The sequence below is a fragment of the Fringilla coelebs genome, assembly GCF_963513975.1.
Source record: "Fringilla coelebs genome assembly, chromosome: 4".
In the NCBI taxonomy this organism is placed as follows: Eukaryota; Metazoa; Chordata; class Aves; order Passeriformes; family Fringillidae; genus Fringilla; species Fringilla coelebs.
The window spans coordinates 53211400-53235568 of NC_140032.1; the positions used below are offsets into that span (position 1 = coordinate 53211400).

The 24169-nt window shown below is 38.3% G+C and overlaps 1 protein-coding gene across 1 annotated transcript in view; it reads right to left on the reverse strand.

Annotated features, from left to right (window-relative positions):
- Nucleotides 1–24169, reverse strand: part of CCSER1 (coiled-coil serine rich protein 1) — a gene marked incomplete at its 5' end in the record, with an annotated part of 535256 nt that overhangs the window by 459522 nt on the left and 51565 nt on the right. The gene's annotated exons all lie outside the window — the stretch shown is intronic.

The following is a 24169-nucleotide window of genomic DNA, read 5'->3' on the forward strand; positions in this document are numbered from 1 at the left end:
GCTGACCATGGAGATCTCAAAGACACACATTTACTGTGGGATACGTGAAAGTTTCCTTCTTAGATAACTAATTTAAACTATTAGTAGAAAGAATAAAAGCCAACAAGTAGTGTCTTTTCAGGATGGTGGAAGTCAGGATTTCTGGCTCTATCAGCCAGAACTAGCAGCTGTCAGCTTGGTGTCTGAGTTAGCAGCTAAAACCTATGGGGCAGGAAGTTTCTACTAGTTCTGGGGGTCACACTTTTGTGGTTTTCCATTGGCATAGCTCTGAAGAACACAGAGGAAGTAGCCTGTATTCCAGCTGAGAGCAAGAGAACTGTTAGTAAACTAGGAGTTAGCAAATCAGAAAGAAACTGTGAGTTGATACAATCACTGCTCCAGTTTCTTTGTTCAGCAACAGGCTTATGTTAAAAATTATCCAGTTATGCCTCTCAATTAAAAAAAAACTGCAGTGAAAAGGTGTATACAGTGTGTCAAATGCAAAACCTTCTGTAAAATCCAGGATATAGCTGATGTGCCCAGTAGCTGCTCTCAATAGGAGTTTCCCACGCCTCAGTTAAAGACTAACAGAAAGATGTGGAGCCTGCTGTGGCACTTAAGCATCCATGAGGTCCTGCTGATGTATGGAGACTGTACAGTCAATCACAACACACACACACTGAGCTCTGCTCTCTCTTCCTGGCTTGTGAAATATCCAACTTGCCACGAATATAAAGAAAATGAAGAAATATTTCTAAATGAATGCATCAAAACCAAATGGAAACTTAGCACAGAGAAATGTAGTTAGGCAATCTCCAGGTTCCACCTTGATGGCACACTGAAAGCAAGGGAAGTAACAACCATTTGGGGTGTTATACTTTCTCACAGGACAATGAAACATCACAAGTTTGTGGGCCAAGACACTACTACTAGTAAAAGCAAAACGGTCACAAGCATCAGGAGGGCACTCAGACACGGACATCTCCAGTTACATGTCCTTAAAAGATGGGAAAACACTGCCATCTTGTTGAAATTTTTGGGTAACATACACCGATACTTATAAAATGTCTTCTAAACAAGTACAAATACAACTGAAGAAATTATGAACTGATGTGAAAGAGAAAGGGTTTCCTTGATAGGCTCCACAGTAAATGTCTAAACTAGCCATGACTCAAGAAACTTCCACATTAGTACTGCCCTCCAGCCTCCAGCTTCTTGCCTTGAAATTCAACAGAACCGTTTTGATTTGCAGAAAAGGAAAGGCAGAAAAACCTACACACCCTGCCTGATTTGCTAGTCAATAAAAGGCCTGAAAAAAGAATCCTCTTTTGTTTCTTAAGGGCTTAATACCAAATAAGTATAACTTTAACTCAGAAACAGAATATTTCTTTCCTTTTTTAAGGAGAGTGTGTTTATGCAGGTTCTCACACAGAGACTCAGTGTTAGTTTACTCACACTAAAAAAAATCCCAGACGAAAACCAAAACCAAAACAAAAATCCTCTAGTTTAGGGATTTCAACACTACCAGATACATTCCTGGTGCAATACTGTACTGCTCCAGACTTACCCCAGCAGAAATTCCAGAAGACAAGGAGGACTGAAAGGGACCATGGGCCCTTTCACACTGCAGTGATGTTCTGGGAGGGAAGAATTTTCTAGGTGCTGGGTTAAAGCCCTACCTTCTGACTTAAGATTTTCATGCTGACAAACTATCTGGTCAGCAAAGTTACCGCTAATGTCAAAAAGCACTTTGGTTGACTAAGAGAAAAAGCCCAATCACACCTTAAATGTCAGCTGCTTTTCCCATCTTTTCAATGCCTAAATTTCTTATGGACTTAGAGATATGGACCATTGCCTTCCTGATACAGGGAGTGCACGTACCATGAAGACCTTACACTGCAAAAATACCCCACAGGGAGGTTTTATGTAAAGGAATAAGCAGGGCTGTGACCCTGACACTTAATGGGAACAATGACAGAGGTACACTTTGTAGAAGGATTTGCTTTTTAACAATCTGATTAACCTTCATTAATTAGGTATTGGATAGAGAGGATTGCTATTTAAATTCTCAGTACCTTGTGTTGATTTCACAGTGATAAGAGTAAACCTGTAATTGCTCTAGATGAAACAGTCTTTTTGGTTTTTGTTTTCATTGGTGTGGCTTGTTAGGCAGACTGCTAAACATGTGAAAACACAGTCTCTGTAGATGTAATTACCTTCTTACCAGGTTGCTAATTACTGCTGAAATTACCAGTGTCATATAAGATTTTAAAATAATTATATAAGATGCAGGTAAAGATTAAATTTCCTGTCATGTAAACAAATATACACTATCAGAATTATTCTGCCTACAAAACACTCTTTGTGTGCAAAGTCACAACTCAGGACCACAAACTGTACCATCAACAGGTTTTGGAATTCACTGGCATCAGATACACAGGAAAAACAATTTTGGTGGAAGGGCTAGATGGGATATGGAAATGAGGATGCAGAAGGATAAAATACAATTTCTCCACATTCTGCCATATATCAGAAAATCAAGCTGGACAAATTTTCCCTAACGCTTAAGACTATCAGGGTATAGAAAGTTATAAAAGAGATGAATTTGGCATTTTGTGCTGTTATTTTCTTTGCGGTTTTGAGTAAAAAAAAAAAAAGTTTTGAGCATATGCCATATTATAATAGAAATATATTTAGTTTTGCAAGATCTTTTCTACAAAAAGATGAGTTTCTCTTCTCTGTTGCTAAGGTCTCTCAGGTAAAGACAGGAGAATGAATGAGAACAGAGACAGTTCTAATCCAGAACACGAACTCCCAGGTTACCATGTTATTCTGGCCTTTTTATAATAATTTCTATATATAGGAACTCCCTATACTTACAAATCAATTTTTACTAAATGAATTATCACCTCTGTACTGAATTATTTATATCTAACCCCTTATTATCCCAAATGTAGCTAGACAGTCATAGCTAGGGTGAGAAATAAAATAATTAAGTTTCTCACCCTATTTCTACCAAAGCCTACTTCTACAGTACCTTTTCCTTGTGGCCTTAATTCTGATATTTCAAGTGCTTTATAGCCTCCTTAATTCACATGTTCAATTTAAGCATTTTACAGCCACTGAATCACAGCTTTGCTTTAGACCTTCATTTTCCAATCAAAGCTCATAGTTGAAACTGTATTTGCAGGAGGATAAAAGTATATTCCTCTGCATAGCAATAAACTGTTTTGAAATACTATTTTAAGCTTAAGGATTTTTAAAAGTAGTTAAGTGTACAAGGTATCACAGTCAAACTGGACATGCATTTTGAGTGAACCTTGAATTAACCTTCACACCAAACTGGAGTGCAGATGAAGAGGCTGGACACACCAACAATGGCCATCATTCCTAAATCCATCACCAATACAGCAAAACTCCTGGGAGTAGATAAAAGTCACGTGCACACATTTCCTGAATTGCAGCCTCACATTTTGTCCATCATGTGCAAAAGTAAAGCTAAGGCACAAATTTTTAACACAGATGTGCATGCTGCTTTGCTGAGGCTGTACAGCTTAACTGAACCGAGCTTTAATAGATCCAAAAGTTTTAACAAGCACAAAATACAGCACCTCGCTCTTTTTGGATGCTGGAATTCAGTCTGATTTCAACATTCCATCAGTACCCATATCTGTAGTTCAACAAGGCTGTCTAATCAGTCATTCCTGCAGTTTAAATCATCTTCCTAGAACCAGCAAGAGCCTGCCTAGCTAGTTAGAGCAGATATGGAGAATAATGTAGTCCCTGTGCAAGACTGATGTCTCTTCACACACACAGAAAATTGGCAGGGGGGGCTTCTGCTTCTAGTTATCCTCTTAGGCACTGAGAATTTTTTGGAGTAAATGTTAATTTGAATTTTAAGTAACACCCTCTGAAGCCACCATTTATTCAGCAGCTCTGTAAAGGACAGCTAACACCTTAAAATGCTACAGCATTAATTATGTACATAAATCACTACACAAAGGACACACCGCTAATTTTAATCATTAATTGTTTGCTGTTTTCGTTACAAAGACCCAAGGCTTAATTAAGTACCACAGGAATAGTCTTTCATGTTCTCTGACAGACACTGTCACAGATGAAAGTATTTGGAGACTTTCTTCCTCCTCCCAATTAGACTGGCGTCCTCCGCACTCATCCTACCAATTCAAGGCACTGTGACAAAGCGTATGAGGACACCTCACAGAGACAGGCATGACAAGCAGCTACCTGCAGCTGACCACACACCCCCAGAGCTCTTCCCTCAATGCCTCTGAGGCTCTATTGAGTACTCACTCAAACAACTGAACACTGTCATAACATCATTTATGCTGCACATAGCGGAGGTACATCACTCATTTTCCAGCTACTCTGAAGTTTTCAGAGACTATTAGAGAGACTTAGATGGTTGAGGCTGCTTTTACAGTTCAAATTTACTGACTTTGGAGACCTGAACACCACAAGAACCATGCCACACTGCGCTGTTCAGGCAGTTTATTAAAAGGTGTCACAACCTATTTTTTGGAGCAAACCTCCTTCAGTAAGGAGGAAAGGATAAAACTGTGCTGACACTTCTAAATGAAAAAGAGCTTCTACAACAGAAGCAGTAGTTACTTTAAAATAAAGAAGTGAGGCAACTGAGGTAACTGTATGTCCATCTATGACAGCAGTTATGCTCCTCCAGTTTATAAACTAATATTCTGGCTGGTACAATTTATCATACACAGCAGTATGATAGAGCCTCAAATAAAGCTTTAGTCTTCTTCACTAAAATCTTTGCATAAGCAGTTAAAAGCCACAACTCTCCTGCTCTGGATGATCTGAAAGCAATCTTACTTCATAGTTTGCTAAAATTTAGCTTGTTTGCACTCTAGTCATCAATGCAAATCCTTCAGCTGCATCCTAATTCTCTTTTACAACAAAGATTGCACAAAGAACCATGTAAAACAGAAGGAGTTCTTTCTTATTTCAAAATACCATCATTTTATCATTTCATAGCAGTTGTATTCATTCAGAGCAACTGACACCTAACAGAAGATGCTGAGGATTATGGCAAAGAAACAAAAATTATTTCACAGAAGGTCCTGAGTTGGAAAGCACTCACAAGGATCACCAAGTCAAACTCCTGGCCCTGCAAAAGGCCAGGAGTTTGACTGAGTTTGACTAAGAATCATACCATCTGCCTGAGACACTGTCCAAGGGCTTAGTGATAATGTGGGATCCTGACATCCCTACACATCTTCATCTCTAAGAGCGCTCACTACCTTTAATATACTCTTCCAGGTCTCCTCAGTCATAGTATAGTCAGGAGTCTAAGATGTTTTTCAACCCTCAGATGCAGAAACTGAGAACTGACCTGAGTTCTGTTATTTGTTTTCCATGTAAACATTAAACACTTTGGGAAATACACTTCATTTAATGACACCCAGGCTGAGAAGAACAAGATACCTTTTAAGAGCGACATGAGCACCAAAATCAATCTACTGAAATTGGTACTATTCAAGCTCACATTTAGGCACCTTGTAAGCATTCATGGATGGCCAAACACAGACAAACAAAGATGAAGTGCAGATTTGAGAGGTGAAGTGCAAATTCAACTGACCAAAATGAAATCATTTGCCTTCTTGGAGAGTTTCAGACACAAGAATATTTATATTATTCTGGGGACTGGTGTACGTATTCACTGAAAATATCATCCCAGCATGACTCTGTGTGGGAGAGTCTCACAATACCCTGCATTTATTCTCACAATGATTCCAGAGCAACTATGTTCCATTTATTACCATAACCTTTTCTTTTCCCTTGTGGTAACATCAGAATACCTAACATGGCCTCTGGGTTTCTTTTTAGGCTAATGAGCCATTGCTAATACAAATCAAAAGCAACTCACAGCTCTGTTGATTGAAAAACCTGTTGATTAGGACCAAGAAGAAAAAAATAGTTGACTTCTTCCTTTTTATACTCTTTCTTCCACTAATGACTTAAAAGATCAAATGCAATGAACCAGTCTAGATATTCAGTTATGTCAGAAAGTAAGCAGATTAGAATAAGAACAGGCAACTGAACAAGATGGTATTTACCTGGGCATTTGCCTTACCACAATGAAGAAATCATATTGTTTCATGGAAATTATGAACGACAACAAATATAATGTGGCAATTGGCTGTATTTTTAGCTCTGTGTGTATTAAGAGACTGAACTCAATCTCCTTTACAATGAGGTTTAAGCTATCAATTGATTAGCACATCACTTAGATTTATGAATGCTACATAACTTAGATAATGAAAAGCTGATAAGAAACACACTGCAGTAAAAATCCTGTACTGGCAGAAAAAAGAAAGAAGAAAAACAAACAAAAACCAACAAAAACAAAGGTGCCAGGTGAGGTAATTAGCTCTTCCCATCTGTAACTTTTGTGCTATCCAGCTCTGCTAGGCCATCTGAATGCTGCTGGTGATGTGATTAGCAGTGGAAGAGGTAAAACTGGCATGTAAAATTTGAGCAGTAAAGCTTGAGGGTTGTTTGCCTACTGTTGGCAATGGACAGTTTATACTAGTTGGAGCAATAATGACAAATTCTTTTTCAAATACATTGGCTTTCACTGCAGGTATTTGGAAACAACCCAGCAAAATGAGAATTGTTAGACATAGCTGGAGACTGAGTTTATCTCATATTTACGAAGTCATCTCAATAGCTGCTGAAGTTAGCAACTTAATTTGTTTTGGATTTAAAAGCTAAAATTAATGGCAGAAAAAGAAAACAATTTTCAGCTCAATTTCAGCATAATGAACAGGAGCTGCATACATAAACAACAAAAGTGCTCTGCATTTTAAGATTACATAGTGAACTTGATTCTCCAGCAGTTCTTCAGACAGAATTCCCATTTCAGTCAATTATAGACTGTTTATCTCATTGCTTTTTGAACCTTCAAACATCACTGCATTTAATTAATTAAACAAATAAGCAACAGTTTGATTAATCAAGTATATAACCAAAAAGCCATTAAGAATCAGGATCAAGTAAACTTTCCCAGCAACTTCAAAACTCATTACAAGATCACATCAACAATGTTTTGTCAGGAAAATAAATAAAAGACAAATAATAGAGGTTATATTCTGTAGATACACAACTGTACGTACGTGACAACAGCTTTACCACAGAACCTAGCAGACATCTGGTACTTCTCAAATACAATCCAGTTGTATTTGCAAGCAAAGGCAAGCAACTGAAATAATTAAAAAATGCTGAAAATAACACATGGTATAAGAGGGACACGGAACGAAAAAAAACACCACAAAACAAGAAAAAATCTTCAAACCAGAAACCTCCCAGAATTCCAATTCGCATAAATGACTGACACCAATTATGACAATGACTTGAAACTCCAGTGCATAAAGAAATATTCATCCTATCAAAATGTTTCACATTAATATAATTAGGCTACGCTTATGTATCAATAATTGACATCACTTATTTCTTCCAGCTAAGTGACTTTAAATTACTTCATACAAAATACAGTCAATGTAAGTTACTATGGTGATCAACATAATTCAGGAATAATTGGGTTATATTTTAAACAAACACATTTGATTCTTCAAACTGAGGCTCAGAAAACATTCAATAGGCACTCTGAACGTCAGCTTTCCTGACCAAAGTCCATGACAGAGTGAGAAAACTAAGACCTCCTCCAAGAGAATAATGCATTAAAATTATCTGCCCATGATGCTGAATTATGTATACAACCATACAATTCTGCCAATTATTTCTGTTGAGTAATGATATTTGAAACTTATAAAAACAATTACCAGACAATTTGCCTGCAAACTGATATGACTGCATTTAACTGATCATTTTTCAGGCATGGTATTCCATGCAGCAACCTCCCCACCAGAACATTCATTGCATCAGGCAGGCCTGACCAGCATTTAGATGAGGAAGCACTGGAAAAGCAGGAAACACCTGTGTCTTGGGGATGGGTTGTTGCTTCAACAAGATCATACTGTGCCTTTTCACAGCTACAGCATAGAAAGACAGATGCTTAGTTCATTAACATAAGCCAAACTATTGGGTTTTTTTTCCAGAACTGAAGTGATTCATATTGGCTCATAAAATCAGTGTTTGTTGGCTGGATAAAAGATGTCAAAATATTTCCACACAAGAATGGATGGTCAATTATGTGTTCTTTCAAAATTTTGCCATCTAATTTTGAAAGAAAGCATTTCTCTACTTCTGCAAATAAACAGATGTCAGCAATATCATAATTAGTAAGTTTTACACTAGAAACATCTATACTCTCAGTACTAGTGGATACCACAAAACAGTACAGAGAAGGTCTCATAACCACAGGATCCAGAAAGCCACAAAACGATCCAATCTATGATTTGGAGCGCACTGGTAAGCGTAGTTTAAAAAAAGGCTCAGGTGGTTTGCAGTATTTTTGCCTTGTTATAGCTTGTTTTCCAAAGTGGGTTTTAAACCAAGAATACAATTAGCGAGATAATTCTATTAGCACTGATCACAATGCAATTCAAAATGTTATTTTGCAATAAAATATTTCTAGATTCTTCAGGATGCAGAGCATCAGTTAAAACACAGATGCATGTACAGAGAATATACTTGTGAACAAAAGGCACTTCACATATTGGCAGGATACGTATGATGAGAGTACACCCATAGATCTGCCAAAGACAGAATGACAGCACAGGCCACTGGAGCCCTTGAACCAGCCCCTTCCTCAGTACAGACTCATTATCACAGCCTGAGGATGCAGCACTTGGCGTTCCTCATTCCTGATATTCCAGATCAGAATTTCCCGCTTGTTTCTATTCACTGTCAGTCAAGACACCAAGCTCCCTGAGGAGCAGTTTGTTTCATCACTGTCAATTTGAAAGCTATTTACTTTCTCTTTTGTTAAGAGTAAACATCACTTGCAAAATCACAGCAGAAGAAGGTGTAACAAGAAATTCCTCAAACAATCCAGTCGGTATCAGAATCTTATTTGCAAAACACTTACTTCAAGTTATTAAATTGCAGGATACATTATAGCACTTGGAATCACAGTATATAAACACCTATGAAAAAAAGAATGCATCCCAAAAAGACCCTTATGTGGGAGAGAAATACTGATGAACAGAGTATCTTGTAGAGGATTAGACAAGACAACCTGTGGCACAGACAGAAGCAGATCTCAAATTTCATGAAGTGAGACTACACACTATTCCTGTAAACTATATGATTCATTTCTGCCTGCCCACAGTACATCCACAATTCCATTAGAGCTTCTGGGAAGGCCATAAAGTCCTAAAAATAACTGTCAGGATACAAAATACTAACACAAGCGGGAAGTTAGTGATGGTTTAATTTAGGTTATTTACAAAGTAAAACTAGTTTTAAAATATATTCATTCTTTGTCAATTTTTACATAGCCTTTACCTGTACACAGTTTATTTAAAAAAAAAAAAGTCAAAACTAACAAGAAAAATGTAACTCCCCTCTGGCTCTTTCCTTTTTTCCTTCTAAAAGAAATCAAACAATGTAAACCGCAACAGTTTTGTGACAGCCTAATTACTGACTTCTGGACCAGAGGTGCTGCAGAGAATGCACCAATCTGCACACTACCCTTGAGTGTTAGATCCCTCTGCTAGAACTCCTCTCAATTATGGGAAAGATAAACGAGGTCTCACATTCATTGCCAGACACTTCCCTACTGGGTGCAAATGAGAAGAGGATCATTGCTCAAATGTCACTCCCTGCAAAGTCATTGTAGTAAATTCTTTCATCTGACTCAACAGGCACATATTTAAAATGACAGTCCTTGATTCAAATAATCCTCACAAATAACTTTTACTTTGTTTTAGCATTTAAAACACACTAAGGAAGCTAACAAGTCTACACTTGAAGATTTGAGTCTTGGAAACTCAGGTTATCCTTGATCCTCCCCAGTTCCATTAGAGCTGAACCAACTCTTAACATCATAAAACACCAAGGAAGACAGTCTGAAAAAATAACATAATCAAGCTGATTTGAATTTTTTAACTGGAGCAAAACTACACCTTTACCAAGCAATTTTCTAGGGTTACTTTCTGTCATGGTTTGACCCGGAAGAGAGTTTTTTTTTAGAAAGTTATGGTCAAACCAATCAGTGGCCAGATGTGAAATTGGCATTTGGTTTGGCCACTGAGGATTTGGGTACGCCTCCGAGAACACACTCAGTGGGTTAAAAAGCAGAGGATTTAGAGAAGACCTTCCTCTTTGGAGTCCGGCCGGTGAGTTGCTCTGACCTCTCCCCTGCCCAGCTGCGTCTGGGCGGGGGAGGGGAGGCCATGCGGCCTGGGAAGGAAGGCCGGAGCCCCGGCAAGGTGCAGGGGTGGAGGAGTCCTGGGATGGTTTGGGCAGCCCCCCCTGGGAGAGAGAATGACAGAGACTGTGCAGGCTGGAAATTTGTTATCTGGTGCCGGGAGCACAGCCAGGAGGAGAAAGTGGGGGGGGGCAAGGTGCCCAGCCGTCAGCAGACCAGGCTGAGCTTGTAACCTTTTTGAACCTTTGGAAGCTTTAAAAACACTGATCCTCCCCAGCTAAGGAGTGAGAGGAGAAAGAGGATGGGAAAGAAGAAGAAGTTTGACTAGGTGAAGAAATGCTTGTAGATGAGAGTGCCCTAGGTAGAGGAGATGAGTGGAGTGGCTTTGGCTGGACTTTTCTCTTACACAGCCACGGGCGAAACCAAGTTCTTCTGATAATACAGAGACTGCTCCTTGGGGGAGGCGGTTGGCTAGAAGCCAGGAGTGACAAGGCCGCGAGCAGAAGCGGAGAGAACAGAGACTGAGGGGGAGGGTGTGGTGGAGCCCTCTGCCTCCAGGGAAGGATCTCTGTTCCTGAGAGCCCCAGGCCCCAGGGGAAATAATATGGGGGGGACAGGTGTCCCAAATGGTGAGAGGCGGCCACTTCTTGGAACTAAGCAAAGCATTCTTAAAAAGACCTAAGGAGCAGTTTGGATCCATAGACAGTGGTGAGAGCGCTAGACATGGAAGGAAGAATGGTCACCGCTACAGATTTTCTTCGGGCGGCTGCAGTGTGTGACGTGGAAGCACTGGGGACTTTGCAGTGTTTTCCTGGGGAGGCCCATGGTGTGAGAGGAAGACTCCTCTCTCCTGATGAACTGGGGAGAGTGTGTGTGAAGGAGGGTATTGGAATTGAGAATTGATGTGTTAGAGGGGATTTGTTTGTTGGAGAGGTGGGGGGAAGAGAAGTGTTTTTGAAGATGTTCTATTGTGGATTGTTGTGTGTAGTTTTTTCCTTTTCCCTTTTGTGTCTATGTAGATTAATAAAATGTTTTTTTTTTTTCCTCCATTCCCAAGTTGGAGCCTGTTTTGTTCTGTTCCTGGGTCACATCTCACAGTAACCACTTTGGAAAATCCACCTTTCATGAGAGCGCTAGCACTGTGCCAGAGTCAACCCATGACATTATTGGTTCCCTGACCGGGAATCAAGATTTAAGCAACGGAGAAGATGGAAACTGTGAGATAGATCAAAAGGAATAAGAGCAAAACATGTAAATAGATTGATTATAAAATTTAGGGATGGAGGTTTAGTGTATGTCAATTGAATATAGTTTTGTTATATGTTAGAGTGAAATGTGTATTCTCGGAGGCGAGAGGTGGATTGTCATGGTTTGACCCGGAAGAGAGTTTTTTTTTAGAAAGTTATGGTCAAACCAATCAGTGGCCAGATGTGAAATTGGCATTTGGTTTGGCCACTGAGGATTTGGGTACGCCTCCGAGAACACACTCAGTGGGTTAAAAAGCAGAGGATTTAGAGAAGACCTTCCTCTTTGGAGTCCGGCCGGTGAGTTGCTCTGACCTCTCCCCTGCCCAGCTGCGTCTGGGCGGGGGAGGGGAGGCCATGCGGCCTGGGAAGGAAGGCCGGAGCCCCGGCAAGGTGCAGGGGTGGAGGAGTCCTGGGATGGTTTGGGCAGCCCCCCCTGGGAGAGAGAATGACAGAGACTGTGCAAGCTAAAAATTTGTTATCTAGTGCCGGGAGCACAGCCAAGAAGAGAAAGTAGGGGGGGGCAAGGTGCCCAGCCGTCAGCAGACCAAGCTAAGCTTGTAACCTTTTTGAACCTTTAAAAGCTTTAAAAACACTGATCCTCCCCAGCTAAAAAGTGAAAAAAGAAAGAAGATAAGAAAGAAGAAAAAGTTTGACTAAGTGAAGAAATGCTTGTAGATAAGAGTGCCCTAAGTAGAAGAGATGAGTAGAGTAGCTTTAGCTAAACTTTTCTCTTACACAACCACGGGCGAAACCAAGTTCTTCTAATAATACAGAGACTGCTCCTTAAGAGAAGCAGTTAGCTAGAAGCCAAGAGTAACAAAGCCGCGAGCAGAAGCGAAGAAAACAAAAACTGAGAAGGAGGGTGTGGTAGAGCCCTCTGCCTCCAAGAAAAAATCTCTGTTCCTGAGAGCCCCAAGCCCCAAAAGAAATAATATAAGGGGGACAGGTGTCCCAAATAGTGAAAAGCAGCCACTTCTTAGAACTAAGCAAAGCATTCTTAAAAAAACCTAAGAAGCAGTTTAGATCCATAGACAGTAGTGAAAACGCTAAACATAGAAAAAAGAATAGTCACCGCTACAGATTTTCTTCAAGCAGCTACAGTGTGTGACGTAGAAGCACTAGAGACTTTACAGTGTTTTCCTGGGGAGGCCCATAGTGTAAGAAGAAAACTCCTCTCTCCTGATGAACTGAAGAGAGTGTGTGTAAAAAAAAGTATTAGAATTAAGAATTAATGTGTTAGAAGAAATTTGTTTGTTAGAAAAGTGAAGAAAAGAAAAGTGTTTTTGAAAATGTTCTATTGTAGATTGTTGTGTGTAGTTTTTTCCTTTTCCCTTTTGTGTCTATGTAGATTAATAAAATGTTTTTTTTTTTTCCTCCATTCCCAAGTTAAAACCTGTTTTGTTCTGTTCCTAAGTCACATCTCACAGTAACCACTTTAGAAAATCCACCTTTCATAAAAGCGCTAGCACTGTGCCAAAGTCAACCCATGACACTTTCAAAAGCAAAGTTCTGCATGAATTTGGAAACCGAACTCAAGTTCCTAACACAAATATTTCTTTGAAGTAAATATGTTTATAGAATTATAGGGACTACAGAAAACATTGTTGCTGTTCTCAAAGCCAATATGCATCTAAAAGTTTCTCACTACCTTAGCTATGCTTTCTTTTACCAAAAATGCTGAAAAAAACAATCTAACCTAAATGACATATTGAATATTACATTCCCTTCCAAACTATTCCCTAAATACTGAGAAAGTGCCACAGGGCACAAAGAGCTCCCAAGATCACAACCACAAGATCTCATTTGTTACATTAACAGAAAGACCAAAATTGCTCCTTGAAGATGACTGAAATTCACAGTTACACTTCATTGGAAACTCTATGTAACTCTGCACTGTACATGAGAATTCCTTTTTGCAACATCTGCTGTGTCACCTCCAGAATAGCTGACAGCTTCTTTCCATTTGGAAGTGACAAACAGTGGCACTAATAGACAGCAATGACTCAGCAGCATTGCATGGCTGCCACCTCAAGAATTAAGAAAATAAACAAGTAGTTTTTTCAGAATGCAAGAAGTCCTGTTTCTCTAGTATTACCTCACACAAACATGCTTAAATCTTCACAGATAGTACATGGTAATTTTTCAGAATGAGCAACAGTTTGAAAAAAAATTACAGAAAATAGTCCAAAGCTGCACAACGACCACACTGTAATACTCATCATAGTACTTCCTATAGAAATGACAATTACAAGTTTTTAAGCTAATACATGAAAGCCTAGGGTGAAAGACTGACAAAAAGTCCCCAACAAACAGATAAATGTTTCTAAATCATTTCTCTGCTCAGATGGCACACTGGCCATCATTTTAAAATACGTAGGTACACTAAATGCAGGAAAAGGTTTTAGCTTATTCTTGCAATCTGGACAGCTATACTGAACAGAATAATCCACATGAATAGCAAGATAGAAGGAGGAGGAAAAAAAAAAAAACACACCAAAACTACTGAGATCATGAAATAGCAGAAGGCCAAGTTCCACTGCACCAGCACATGAAAAATTACAGCTCACCACGTTATTAACAACCTAAAGGACAATGCCTTCATAGAGCAACTGCTTACTGCAAGCAATCTGTACCTAACCTCCTTTATTTTTACATCCATACATATCTTTCTTACTGTATGCATGCACTGTATCAGATAAAGCAAATATGGACAGCATTATGATTTTTATCAAATCATAACATTTTATACTGCAACTGTCAGTGCTCTCTAACTCTATAAAATCCCTTTAATCAGTGCACACCACCTCAATAAATTGCTTGATTACTTGGTACCTGAACAGCAGGCTAAGGAGCAGAGGTTAAATCACTTAATGGCAGAGACAACATACTCAGCTAGGAGCTAAGATGCCATTAAAACACAGTAGATTTAGCCTCTCTTGTTGAGACAAAACTGCTTTTCCCAAAATTATGATTTGATCCCACAACACACAAATGCTTACAAAGTAACCTCCAAGTCCTTCCCTGGGTTTTGACTAAATTTTCCCCGTGGAAGTATTCTAGACAGCAGTATTAGAGATCATGTCAAAGATGGAAGAGCTTATAAAAATCCTGTGCTCAAAAAATCTTGTGTGGAGGAGAGCAATTTTAGTCATCTACTGGGAAAGTATTGGAAAATACATGCTCAAGATACAAAAATCAGAAATGAAACTGTCAGATTATGGTCTTAGGTTAGGTAAGAAAATCAAATATCCTCATTAAGAATCCCTTATTTAGATTTTTTTTTAATTTATTCCTTTAGTTTTTTAGGAACCTACCTATGTGATCAAGGCTGCCAGGAAAGACAAAGACCCAGACATTCAACTTGTTAGGCTGACAGTGGAAATTACTCAAAACAACAAGTAACACACACCCCCAATAATGTCTTCTGATAGATGGAAGATATCAAGGCATCATATTCATGCAAGAGAACAAAATTATTTTAAGGTCAGAGATAGCAAAAGACCTAATTGGCTTCCTATTTCTTTCTACTTTATATTAAAAAAAACAGTCTCACATCACTTTTAAACAGAGCTGTAGTGGGTTAAAAGGCATGCTGAGATTTTAAATTAACCTCATCTAAATTAACCTTGAATAAGTTATTTTTGCTGTAGATTTTCTTTCTCCTCCTCATAATTGCTTCCAAGGTCTGATCAGGCTAGTGAGTGTACCAAGTCTTATAAAAAAAAATAAATCTGTTTAATAAAAATTTTCTTTAGGAATAAAGCCTTCTTACTACCTATTTCTAAATTGCTTGGATGATTAAGAAATGGTCAGAAATTATGTCCTCATTGTTTTGGGAAAATAGCAGAGTTTGTATGGACTAAGACTCACTAGGGAGGAGCACTTTCTGAAGGCTTTTTTTCTCAAACAGATATTAACATTTTAATTCAAGGAAGCACACTGTGCTTCCTTAATTTAAGGAAGCTTTGCTACCAATTCTATTTTTCCTTGCAATATGAATAAAATTGCAGTGCTAGCTTCAAACCTCTTTCTTTCATATCCATTCCTAGAAAACACTTGAAATTAGACACGGCATCCCCAAATTTATTTACCGGAAAAATTATCATTATCCACAATATGACCTTTTGTTCCTCTAAACTATGCTGCTGTTGCTAATAAATCAGTCCATACATTAGCTATAACTACAAATTTCCTATGGAGTTTATTCTTTTATCATATGTTAGCAATACTGTACTCACATAAACTTTTAGCCACAAATGACAGAAACTGAGCAGCCATTAAAAAACAGTCTCAGAGGGGGCAGTGGATGTATCAAGTCCAGGCTCCAAAGCCTGAGGTCACTTATGAATGAGCTTAAATCTGGAGTCTGATCCCCCTGACTTCAGTGGAGCTAGCTAGCTATGTGCCTTAGGCTAAATACACTCTTAATTTTCCACTGAGATGTTCTCACAGCAAATTCTCGAAGCACCAAAAAATTCCTGCTTCCCACAAGAAAAACATGGTTTTTCTAGAAATCACCGATACAGTAGTAATGTTCTTCCCCAAAAATAGAGAACATGCATTTATACAAACAGGTGAAGGCAAAGAAAACTTTGAATCTATAATCAATTCTAAAAAGATAGATCAAAGAGGAAAAGTGGTAAATGTAAAACATGCTGAATCATCCTTCATATAGATAAGATGATGTATAGAACAGTAAATGTGATGACCTAAGCCCTGATGAAATATCAGCATTTCAAATATGTTTTTGCAGCAGTCAGTATAGGGACAATTTATTCCCACACGTAATTAGAAAGTATTCTAATCTCCAAGGACTTCTGATGACTACAGAATGTCTAAACTGTAATTTATAAATACAGTTAGTTAGCATTATTAAATAATCATGGTAATTCTATTCTGTCTCCCCAGTCTACTGGGGAGACAGAATTCTTCATTATTATAGATATAAAAATCTGTCAAACTTATCTCAGCTGTCTGGGCTTCTAAGTCTGAAAGCAAGCAAAACTCACTATCTTTTACCTACAGTTTCAAATATTACTGTTACCTGAATAAACCTAACTGAAATCAAGCACTAATCAAAGATCGAAAATATACAAAACACAGAGGTTGTCAGCATCCCACTCCTCAATATGAGATTCAGACGAGATTGTACAGTAGAAAAAAGCCCATAAAGCACAATTCTTTAACAGAAAGCAAACAGAATTAGGTCAAGAGAAGGACTAAAGATGAAAAAATAATGTTTGGGGTTTTTTTGCATGACAACTCCAAAATAAGCTGAATTTGCAAAAGTAGTAACTGATTTTATAAAGCTGTAATAAATCCAAGTGCCATCTAAGGTAACATAGGCTCCTGCATATTTCAGGAAAGTACAAAAAGCTTGGGAGGTAAGAAAGGAAAAGATGTGGTAAATGTGACTGTGGAAGGGGAAGCAAAACAATCTCACTTCTAGTTAAGAAGAAACTGACACAACTGGAAGTGACTTTCTTTACCTACAGTTTGAAAATGTGGGAAATACAAATTCTCCCACTGAAAGAAAATGCAGTCTTTCCTGTCACCTCCTCCGGCCTTGCTGCGGATCCTTCTCGAGGCGCACAGCACATACCACTGAGCTGATTCAACAGCTCATTATTCCTGTAATCCCAGGGGAAAGAGCCTCAAGAGTGTTTCTGGCAGATGAGGTAAGAGAGCAGGCTGTTGTGAAACCAGATGTACTAGCTAACACAGGTCTCCATCACTCCTTCCTCTGTGTCTGCCATGGGGATGAGGAGGAGCAGCACATGCAGGAGGAACACACGCGTTCCACAGAGCCCCTGCTCATGGCCCCTGCAGCCTGAAAAACACAAACCACCTGGGTTACTTTAAACCTCTTGATTTGTTTTCAGGAGAGGGACAGAATACTACTTCTGGGAGAGTTTGAAAAATTCTTTTAAGCTGCTTGTCATATATCATCCTGAATGAAGTTGAGGGAAACTTCATTCCAAAACATGCTATTTTTCCCAGAAGCTAAAGGTGAGGTTTTTCCATACCAGTTTCCTTCTTAGCTCTATTCATTTCTTTTCCCCTTTCTACCTACACCTACTCTTTACTACCTCTTTGCCTACCTACTGTAGACACTAAACTCAGTGTCTAAGGATCACAGTGTGCGTTTCCACAAAAATTCAGTACAAGGCGATGGCTTTTGCCTGGTCAACCTCAGCCACCAGCCAAACCCACCCCTTCCAGATGCTCAATGACACAGCCAACAGTTTCTCCATCTAACTCTACACAGCTCTGCACAGCCCATCTGTGAATATAAGTCTGATGTATTTGCAAACTGAGGGGTTTGATTGAATATGCTCAGAACAAGGAGTTATTTGCATTTTATCCAGCACATGCTGACAATAAGATGGTTAAGTAATGTATTTATGTCATTCTAGCTTAAACCTCATAATTTACATCACATCAGTAATGTTATATTAAGGAGCATGAAGAGTATTTTTTCCTGAACCCCCAATCCTGCAAAAATCTCCAAATGATTCAAACAAATTAAAGATTAAGTAGGGAAGAAAACAATGAAATTGAACCTTAGAGTTATTTCATGTTTTATTAAAGTAGAAAATGTATTCGAAATACAGAGACTTGTCAAAACTATTTTCTGTGAAATTAACAGCTTGGGGAAGAAGCACAAAAATAATATTGCAACACAGCTGTGCTTTCATTTTATCTACTTCCTGCTTTTCAATCTCCAAATAAGTATATTTTTATAGTAAATAGCTTTTTTATTAAGAAAAACCTCTATAAGAAAAAAATTGGTCAAGTCAGGAAGATCTTCAACAGGTTAATCATGATTTTGCCTTTGACAGTCAGCAAAATTGATATATTATAATAAAAGAGTTTACTACCAACATTTTCTTTTCATAACAGTTTCTCATGCCTTAGGGCCTCTCTGGTTTCCTTAGCCCTTGCAAAGACATTGCTGTAGTCCTTTTTCCCTAAAACTGTGTTTGCAGGGCTGGAAATACTTACAAAGAGAGAGAAAATGAGCACATTATCCATCCTGCAAGCCAAAGGCACTACACTTATTTACCATCAATTTTCCCTTTCGTTTCTCAGATTCAGCAGTTACTGCGTTACAAACAAGCATCACTATCAAAAGCTGGATGTAAGGAAGTAAAGCATTTTAAACACTGAACCAGCTCAGAGGAATGCCTTTGGTCTGTCAGGTGTTTCACATTTGTGTACATGCTAGTCCTTAGCTACAGACATTTCTACAAAGGCTGTTTTAAGCACATGCACACAGAGCACCATAGGCTGAGGGATGCTGCATGGGACCAGTGTCTCCAGTTACCAACTTTTCACAGCCACTTTTAAGTCTATGGTTCAGCACCTCCTCAAATATCAAACTCATAAATACTTAGCTCTTTATCAAAACAAAACAAACCACCAAAAATAAACAAAATTATAGGGATACCCATAGATTCAGTACTGCAGTGTGTAGTAACATTTTGTGCATGACTTGCCATTTGCAGATGCGTGCACATACGTGTTACCCATCCTGCAACAGAACACTTGTTTGCTGTTTTTAAAAGTGCATTTGGAATACTTCCCACTGCAAACACACTTCCCTTTAAATCTTAACTGGAAACAGACTTTATCTCCTAAGGACATCACAACATTACAAAAATAGGGGGGGAAAAGAGCCCCCAAACCCCATAACACTGATTTTACCCTCAGTAGGCACAAGGCACGCTGTTCTTTGATGAAGTTACTGGAGCAGTGGCAGGCAAACCTACCTTCAACAAACTTTCATTGTCAAGCTGTTCCCTACAGAAAGGGTTGCATGGAAGAATTTGGAGAATTGCAGTGTGAAAAGGAGATTGCTGGGCATTATTCACTTTGGGTTAGATGGAATATAAGCCTAACTACAAAAGGTACAACTGGAAAATTTCTTCAAGGTTATCTTTCAGAGTTTATCTCATATTGTTCCCTTGGCAAAGAAAGGTGTACAGTGTCCTTCTTAGTGCAGAAAACTAGCTAGGCTATATAAACCAAAAGCACAGCCTTCTTTTAGGGGTCCCTGAGAGGACAAAACATTCTCATGTCTCAGGAAGACCCTGTACCCCCAACTAATCTATTTGCTACCTATTGATCCCTCCTCCTAAAGTTGAACCTAGGCTGCAATAAATCTCAGGGTTTACTTTCTGCACAGCATTTATTTTTGAATTCCTTCCCCCTAAAGGGAAGTTGGAGGTTAAAACATAAAAGAAATTCAGCAAAATCCAAACAATATTGAGGACTTGATAGAACACTCACAGGAGTGAAAGAAGGAACAACAGACTCTCTCATCACAAGAGATTTAGGTAAAGACATACAAAAATCAAGTCACCTAGTATTTTCAAACACTACAGCAGATTTGACCCAATCTTTGAGTAATGAAGGGTTTTGGAAAGATTTTAAAAGTAATTTAGATTTGAGCCCAGGCTTTAGTTGATTAGTATGATAGGCTTTTGCCATATTTTTTCCTCTTGTTTATTGGAAGAAACTTGTGGTTTGCTTTGGAATTTTTACTGCAGAAAGAAATTAAAAAAAAAAAACAACACAGGAGCAGTAACAGTGGCGGATACACCAGCAACAGCAATGGCACTGTCTGCTCCACTTCCTGGAATGACACATGAAGAGGCACAAACCAGAACATAATTGGCCTCTAAAGACTGAAATGACTCAAGTTATTACTGCAGCTCCATCCCATTGGTATCATGAGTATCTCTCAGACTTTAATGCCAAACCCCATGACTACTGGAGTACCACTTATGTACTACAAATAAATTAATTGAGGAGCCCATGGTAACGCTGGAAATCGGCATCAGAGAATCCAGCTCAACCCAGGAGACCCACACTTTTAACTATCAGAATATTATTTCTTTCTTTACCTAAGAGTGAAGCCACAATGATCCCAGAGATAAGTATTTCCAAAGGTCAAAAGCCATCAGTAACTCACTCAGAGTTTCAGTCTGACCTTGAAGTACGATGACTTTAGAAGTTGTATGGAGGAAGCAATTGGTTTTTTTATATAAAAAGAGGTATGGCTATTCTGTAAAACAATTATAAGCTCATAATTGTTTCTCTTACACCCTAAATCTCTCACAAAAGTAAGAATACAGGTCATACTCCTCCAAAGTTTTCAACATTTTCCTTTTAGCAAGACATCCAGTCCAGATCTTTGTAAATTTACAAAGCAGAAGAGAAAAGCAGCATTTGGCATTCTACTTAAACTTTGCCATCTAGAAGTGTAGATTTGCTTTAAATAGGACACTATGCTTTGATTTTTCATAATGTTTATTATTGCATTTATTTTCTGCCTGCAGATATTATTAAAGATGATGTTTCATCTCAATGCATGTATAAAATCAAAGGAATGAAGAAAGGCAATCCGCCTAATTTAATTACTGTCCTGGTTCTTTCAGTAAATGATGGTTGAGCATACCAATATGAATAAGGATTTGTAACTAAGTGTCACTCTATAATTATGAAAGAGCAGAAAATTGAGATACAGACTCTGAATCTATTTGTTCTATGATAATCACACATATGCATCTCAGTCAAAAGTATTCTCTAATGACCCTGAAGTTCACGACTGTGCTCTTTTGCACCTCTTGTCCATTAATGAAAAAAAATCTCTTGGTATCTAAATTATGTGATGTTCTGTGATACTGCTCCACTTTAGTGAAGCAGTACAATTTACAAGTACATATCACTAGTAAAATTGGCAACAGTCAGATAGGAATCTAACATACACCATTTGAATATATCAGTCCTTCACCACTCTTCATACCAAAACAAAGAGCTAAAAATACCAGTTTGCTCAGGAAACTGAGTATTTTCCTTGATGCACTGAGAACACACAGCACAGGCACATTATCTATATCCCAGACACATTTTAAACATATTCTGAGGAAGGCATAGCCAGAAGCTCATCATACATGTTTCCTCATCAACTAGGTTTGGTTACAACTCAACTTTTAAAGTAAAATACACTAAAAGAGATTTAGGATAAAGTTAACTTGGTAGCAGTTAATTCTGTAGCAGTCCTAGGCTGTATTTTGTTTTTCTCAATTAAAATAGGATTGCACCATTCATTTACATAAATAAGGGAACAGAAACAGGGCTCTCAATTCAGTATTTAATTTTCAGAATATGGATCAGGATGCCGGAAGACTAAACTTATATAAGCCTATAATTTCTAACTAGTTCCATTCCAATTTAATAGCAACTTCACTATTTCTTCTCCTTACTCTCAGCAGTTTGCACTTCCAGAGTCCTAAGGCAGGCCTAGCTATGAGTGTGCAATGGTTACTTGCTACTAACACAAATATGCTCTTTTTATTTGATACTGCCACACATACCTTCACTTGCAAACCCTGAAAAAAACCCTTCTCTCCATGCTCAGTGCTCTTTCAGAAGCTATACACCCTGGTTAGAAAAGTTTAGAAGATGCCATGTTTTATTTCATTCCCTGGAGACCTTAAGATACTCCATTACTGTGCAATATTTATTAAACAATGCTTCAGGGGAATATGTGCAGCTTAGTCGAATAGGTCATTCTGAAAATATATAAAAAGCCCAGTTATAACTTTTTCTAGATATATGGAAACTAGTGGCATGTGAGTTTCCACTCAATACTTCAAATCCATGCTAGAATTCAGACATATGTGTGAAACCAGGCTGGCCACAGCTGTGGCTTGTGATGCTCTCCCTTCACCACAAGAAGTTTGAGAAGGAATTGCAGGCATTTATTCAGCAAGATGTTTTCTCCTGCAAAACTGAAAACTAACATGAACTTTACCTTTTGATTGGTGTTAGGACATCTGTATAGTGGTATAATTAAAGTAGTGAAGTCACACATCACTTTGTTTTTTTCATTATTAGTACTTCTTACCTTTTTATTACCTTATTATCCAAAATTTGTAGCGACAGGGCAAGATGCTAGATAGCTAAACACTCTTTAAACCTGCTCTTTGGCTGAGAGACAGAGCTCTCCATTACTTTGCTGTCACAATCTTTATTGTGTTCAAAACCTTTAAGTAGAAACCAAACTGCTATTACACATTCCAAACAGAAACCTAAAGGAATGCTGTTCTAGTTTAGCCTGATCTGTAACACATACAACTCTAAAAGATGGCATTTGGCAATGATGAGGGTTTCAGAGGTGGTCAAGGAGCTGAGTGTCCAGTTCCAATTAAAAATCAAAATAGGTCATTTGTTTGTAAGTGCAGAAACGTAATCTGCTGCCAACAACACATTCATGAGCAAAGCAATACATTCAAATTACTAAAGTATTTCTGCTCTATTTCTAAGCACTTTTTTGATAAAAACGCATAGTTAGGGTCTTTTTTTCTTATTATCTATTTAAAAGCAAATTAAAACCTTTGAAAAATTTGCTTTCCTTGCACTGAAAAACTCCTGGTCAAAAAAAAAAAAAACCCACCACCAAAAGACCAAAGGAGTTTCATCACAACTCAGCACTCCTACTGCCTACTAAAAAATTAATAAAAATAATTAATACATTGAATTAATAAGACACAGGAGAAACTCCAAACTCATCACAGAATTTTCACACAGCTTGTTCATCACATTCAAAATATTTCAGCAACTACCTAATTAATATCACTGGGTCATTACACCAACAATTTAGTTTGGCTGGGTACTGATGGCAGTTGATCTGCAGACTGGCTAGATTTAAAAGAAATACAATACAAATGCCAGACTTTTGCTTCCTAAAAAAACAAGTACACTGTGCTTTTGTTGGTGAGGCAGCTAATATCTAATGTAGAGATGTTACTAAAGGACCATATTCTGATATAATGAATTATTCTAATTTGACATTTACATAAGTATTTTTGTGCATCCACCTCAAAACCCTTTCTGCCTTCCCCCCAGTCTGCAAAATCCATGCTGTAATCTGTCATTTCATTCATAAACCTTGAGCAAGAACCAAAACATGTACTACCACAGAGTTAAGAACACACTTAAAATGCTTCTAACAGACACGGTCTTAACTTAGGTTTGATCAAAATGTGTTCCATCTCTGAAAGTATTTTTTTATAGAGCTAAATAATATTTTGGTGGATTATAAAGTTGCATATTCATATAAAATTTAATATTTCCACTTTTTTCCCCCAGCAAATAAATAATTTCATTTCTGAAATATGCTGGGTGAAGTAACTATGCTTCACTATACACTGGGTCACAGCTTTTCAGCTGAGGCTGGGGCATTTAATCCAAAACAGCTAAAGTACTGGCCAAAGAAAAATCTCTCCTAAAAATTTTAGCAAGCTACATTATTCAAAACTATTCAGCAAGCATTCCAGCAGCAACATGATGGATGCAACGGCCAGCATGGGTATACAGCTAATCAATATCACACCCATGAACAGTCACTGCATAGTGTGGAGCCGGATGGGGAAGAGACAGGAACATGGGCTTAATATTCAGCACCAGGAACCATCCCCCAGCTTTCAGCCAGACCACTCACTGCAAATTCCAGCTTCACACACATATATCTTGGTAGGAGGATGCAGGGCACCCTGCACCAACAGCAGCTTATAAAGGGGGGCAGGTCTCCAGGGAGGATACAATGTTCAAGTAATCA